Below are 6000 nucleotides of genomic sequence, written 5' to 3' on the forward strand. Positions count from 1 at the left end.
GAGTCTTTTCCACTGGATTCAGGATCAGAGGCTTTTCCACTGGAATCAGGATCAGAGGCTTTTCCACTAAAATCCACTGAGGGGCCTGTCAGTCCCACATTCAGGATGCCAAACTGTGGTGGTTTTTTTTCTTTAAAATAATATAAAGTTTCTCTCTGGGAGCAGGTTTCTCGGGAAGGTTTTCTAGAGGCAGCCTTAGTATCAGTTCAGATCAATATTTACCCCATGTGCAGCCAGGTGATAAAAGTTCAGATCTTTTATTGTCTCCAATATAGCCCAGTTAGCTTAGAGGCCTATCTCTCTGCTTGGTTCCACGAGCTCTTGCAGCTTTGTCCTTTGCTTCTGCCTCTGCCTCCAGCCAGCACCAAGGTAAAAGTTGTAATGAATCTTTCTTGCCCCCGAGAGAGGACTTCTGGCTCTCCCAGAGTGCTCTGTGTCTGGCCTAGAATGCACCTCTCCGATCTAATTCAGCCGAACTCCCTTCACTGGGCCTCTGCTTTCTTCTTATATATCAGAGAGTGGGATTATGGGTTTTTTCCCATAGTGCTCTCTGGCCCTAAGAGCTTCAAGGGAGATGTGAATTCAGATATCTTATACTAAACCCTGAAATCTCCCAAATGTGTGAACTCCAATGAGAAAAGGTGTGAACACAAGCATTGTTTCAATTAGTTCTACTTAGTACCTTGTTTCAGGTTCTGGCCCAAAACATCTCCTTGTAAGATCAGATCAATGATACTGAACCATGCTAAATTAGGTAATTATTGTCTCTATCAACTCTAATGACTTAACAGTTTGTAAAGATTCCAACATCTCCCATAGTTCTTGTTTGCCTGTTACTTAAAAGTTTGTAAAGATTCCAACACAAGCCTTCCTTATATTCTAGTAAACTCAAAGTCCTATTTTATTCAAAATACACCACAAGGTGGAGTCCTAATCCAGTGCTAAATGCCCAAGCAAAGTCAACTTGACAAGTGAGTCAGGGAAGAGGACATTGAGCTGGCCTGAATGGAACAAAGAAGGGCCATAACTGAAGGGAGGGGGAGAAGAAGGGAGAGGAGAGAACCCTGAAAAGATAAGAAACAACTGCGGTTTAATCAAACCTTAGAAAATGCCTGGCATTCAGTACAAGAGGGAAGATGTTATCCAATGGGAAGAACCTGGTTTGATGCAATTTGAAGCTGTTTGTTTTGGGTTGCTTTTAAAATAATATTTTATTTTACCAATAAAATGCAAAGATCATTTTCAACATTCACCATTGCAAAACCTTGTGTTCCAAATTTTTCTCCCTATTTTCCTCTTTTCCCCTTTCCAAGAGAGCAAAAAATCTGTAATTCTTCTAAACATATTTTCATATTTATAATGCTGCACACACACACACACACACAAAACAGATTAAAAAGGAGAAAAAAAAACCCATAAGAATAAAAAGAAAACAAGAAAATAAGCAAGCAAACAACAACCCCCAAAAGACGAAAATCCTATACTTCTATTTTCATTCAGTGTCCATAGTTCTCTCTCTGTATGCAGATGACTCTCCATCACAAATCTATTGGAATTGCCTTGAATCACCACATTGTTGAAGAGAGCCAAATCTATCATGTTTTATCATCACATGATCTTGTTGTTGCTATGTGCAATTTTCTTTTTGGTTCTTCTCACTTCATTAGTATCAGTTCATGTAAGTCTTTCCAGGCTTTTCTGAAAACAACTTGTTTATCATTTCTAATAGAACAATAATATTTCATTACATTCATGAATCATAACTTATTTAACCATTCCCCAACTGATGGGCATCTACTCAATTTCCAGTCCCTTGTTAAAAAGAACTGCTATAGATATTTTTGTACATATAGGTCTTTTTATAAGCTTTTTTTAAAAAATAATCTTTTGGGGATACAGATCCCAACAGAAATTGCTGAATCAAAGGATATGCATAGTTTGATAGCCTTTTGGCATAGTTCCAGATTGCTCTCCAGAATGGTTGGATCAGTTCACAATTCCACCAACAATGCATTAGTGTCATAGTTTTCCCATATCACTTCCAACATTTATCATTCTTTAGTTGTCATCTTAACCAATCTGAGAAATGTGAAGATATATGTCAGAGTTGTTTTAATGTGGATCTTTCTACTCAATAGTGATTTGGAACATTTTTCCTTATGACTAGAATTGGTTTTAATTTCCTCATCTAAAAATTGTCTGTTCATATCCTTTAACCACTTATCAATTGAGGAATATCTTGTATTCTTGGAAATTTGAGTCAATTCTCTATATGTTTTGTAATTGAGACCTTTATCAGAAATTTTTTCTCAGCTTTCTGCTTCCCTTCTAATCTTAGCTGCATTGGTTTTGTTTGTGCAATTGAAGCTCATTTTAAGGAACATGACCCTGTCTCCTAGACCCACTGGGGTGGCAAAGTGGGGAAAGGGAAAGGAATAAGCATTTATTAAAAATCTATTATGTGCAAGAAACTATGCTAAACTCTTTACAGATACTACCCAATTTTATCCGCATAACAATCTCATACCAGGGAAGGAAATGCTATTATTATTATCTCCCATTTTATAGTTAAGGAAACCAAGGCAAACAAAGATTGATTGACTTGCCCTGGGACACATAGATGATCTGAGCCTATATTTGAACTTAGACTTTCCTACTTCAGGCCAAGAGTTCTACCTATCCAGTATTAGCAAAAAACAAACAACAACAACATTGAGAATTGGATAAGAAATAAAAAATGCCAAGAGACATCAAGAAACAACTAAAGTTGAAGAATGAAAAAATAAATAGAAGAAAATGTGAAATATCTCATCAGAAAAACAAATAAATTGGAAAATAAATTGAGGAGAGATGATTTCAAGAATTATTGAACTACCACAAAGCCATGATTTAAAAAAAAAAAATCGTAGGCATCATATTTAAAGAAACTTTTAAGGAAAACTATCCTGATATCTTGGATCCAGAAGGTAAAATAGAAATTGAAAGAATGTACAAATGACCTCCCAAAAGAGATCATAAAATGAACCTATAAGGATATTATAGTCCAGAACTCCAAGCTCAAAGAGAAAATAATACAAGCAGACAGAAACAGAGAACAGAATGGATTAGAAACCAAAATCCAAAAGTATGTTGTTATAAGAGATACACTTGACACAGAAAAAAACAGATTCTGCTATAGTAGAATCTATTACATTTCAACAAAAGTGTTAAAAAAAAAAAAAGAGCAGGAGTTAATCATGATCTCAAACAAAGCAAAAATAAAAATAGACTTAATTGAAAGAGATAATCAAGGAAACTACAGCTGGTAAATGGTATCATAGACAATGAAGTAAAAAAAAAAACTTTTACAACAAGTTTCACTGATTAAAAACTTCATTTCTCAAATTTCTTGAGAAGTGTGTCAAAATAAGAGCCATTCCCCAAATGATAAATGGCCAAAGGATATAAACAGGGAGCTTTTAGAAGTCAAAACTATCTATATAATCATATGAAAAAATGCTCTAAATTACTATTGCTTAGAGAAATTCAAATAAAACAACTTTGAAGTTCTACCTCATACTATAGAAAAAGAAAATGATAAATCCTGGAAGACTTGTGGAAAAATAATACACCCTACTGTTGATAGAGTTATAAACATTTTGGAGAACAATTTGGAACTCCACCCAAAGAATTATCAAACTGTGCAAATCCTTTGACCTAACACTACCATTATTAGGTCCCTACCACAAAAAAAGTGGGGGGAGGGGGAGAAGGGGAGAAAAGAATCTATATGAACAAAAATATCTATGTCAGCTTTCTTGGGGTGGTAAAGAATTGAACACTGAAGGGATGACATCACTTGGGGAATAACTAAACAAATTGTAGCATGATTGGGATAGAATATTATTATGCCATAAGAAATGATGAGGGCTATAGTTTCAGAAAACATATGTGAACTGATGTAAAATGAGAAGTGAAATATCATTGTGCACAGTAACAACAATGTTGTAATGATGATTCACTATTAGACACTTAGGTTTCTCTGATCATCCAATGATCCAAGACTATTCCAAAGACTCATAATGGAAAATGGTATCCAGCTCTAGAGAGATAACTGAATGATCAGGTCCTCTGACTTCTAATTCAGAGTGCTTTTGACCATAGAAGGAGGAGAAGAACCACAATGTTTTGGAGTGGAAAAGGCATTAACAAGAATCTGAAGATCTAGGCTTACTTTGATGCTAATTTGCTGAGTCACCTTAGACAAGACACTTTCCCTCCCTAGTATCCCCTTTCTTCTATAAAATGAAGGGATTGGGTTGTTTGGATTGGCAAAGTGCTTTTGTCTAATACACAATCTCATTTGATGCTCTCATCAATTCTGTGAGATGAATGCTGCTGGCATCTTAGCCTTATTTTTCAAAGGAGGTGAAATGACTAGCCTAAGATCACATGGTTAGTAATAATCATGCCAAGAAGGGATCATTTGATTCCCTGAATTTTGATCCTTGGTACCTAGCATAGTGTCCGGTACATAGTGCTTGTTTAATAAAAATGTGGTGGTTGTTAAAGGAACTTTAAATGTAGAAAATATAAACTGGAAAGAACACTAAGAGATAGAATACTAGGAATAAAAAAACACTAAAAAGAAAAAAAAGTTCTTAGAGACTATCCCTCACTTTCTTGCCTTTTTTATTCATTTTGAATTTAAATACAATAACAAAAGGAGAACATTATTGCATATACAACACAACATAAAAAGAGGATTTAATAGAAAACCATGAAGTCCATTTCATACTCCGCTTTTTCCCAAACTATGTACAGTTTCCACATCACTTTCAAAATTATCCTGCTTTTTTGTGCTTCTTTCTAACTTTTATTTTATTTTCTTCCATGCCATCCCACCCTAGAGAAGGCCACAAAATATATATTTATGTAAAACCAGACTATAACATATTTTTATTTATCAGTTATTTCTCTGGGTGTGGATAGCATCTTTCTTTATTGGTCATTTGGTATTGATTTGAGTACTGCTACCAGAAAATGACTTAATTCTTCAAATTCGAACAATATTGCTGTTATTGTTTACAAAGTTCTCTTGGTTCTGTTCATTTCATTCCATTATTTCATGTAAGTCTTTCTATTTTTTTCCTAAAATCATCTTTTCTGATAGCACAGTAGTATTTCTTATCCATACATCATCAGAGAAAGAAAGCAATTCTATAATTAAGGGCAAGCACTCTTTTTGGAATTATTTTAAGATATATGGGTGCTCCTGGTCAGTCACAATGGACAGACAGCCTTTCAAGAGGCTAGAAGAGGGAAAATCAATCAAGTAGCATTTATTAAGTGCTTCCTATATGCCAGGCACTGTTCTAAGCACTGGAGATTCAAGGAATAAAATGCAGAAATCCTTGCCCTCAAGAACCTCATGATAGGGGGAAATATATGTGTATGTATGTATTGGGGGGAGTTGGTTGGTTAGTTGGTTGTTGCCCTTCATTCTCATAGAGGACCAAAATGACATCACTATTTTAGAGTTGAGTTACAGTATGTCTGGGTGTGGCCGATCAGATCAACATGGGCTCAGAATGCTCTGCTCCAGGATGGGCATAAATAGTCCCTATGAACATTTGATCTAGATTGTCTAACTTTGCACATCTCATGTTTCTTCTGAGCTGATTGAATTTTGCTTTGCTCATAAAACACAGCACCTTCTCTGGTGAGAGCATGCCATGCTGAGGAGTCCTGTGCCAGTGTCTTCCATAACAATCACTTCTAATAAAACACTGAAGGTAGGAGATACAATGTAATGTAAGATAAAAACAAATAAACCACTTTGGTTGCATTGTTGTTTGCACAGAGGGGAATACAGTGTAATAAGCTTAGAAATAGAGGCTGGGCAATAGGGAGAAGTAGGGGAGAAACATGAGATAATCTGTATTTTAATAATATCACTTTGATACCTGCAAGTAGAAAAGATAGGAAAAAGAAAAGACCGCAGGCAAGAAGGCAATAGAC

Source organism: Antechinus flavipes, chromosome 4, assembly GCF_016432865.1.
Source record: "Antechinus flavipes isolate AdamAnt ecotype Samford, QLD, Australia chromosome 4, AdamAnt_v2, whole genome shotgun sequence".
Lineage (NCBI taxonomy): Eukaryota > Metazoa > Chordata > Mammalia > Dasyuromorphia > Dasyuridae > Antechinus > Antechinus flavipes.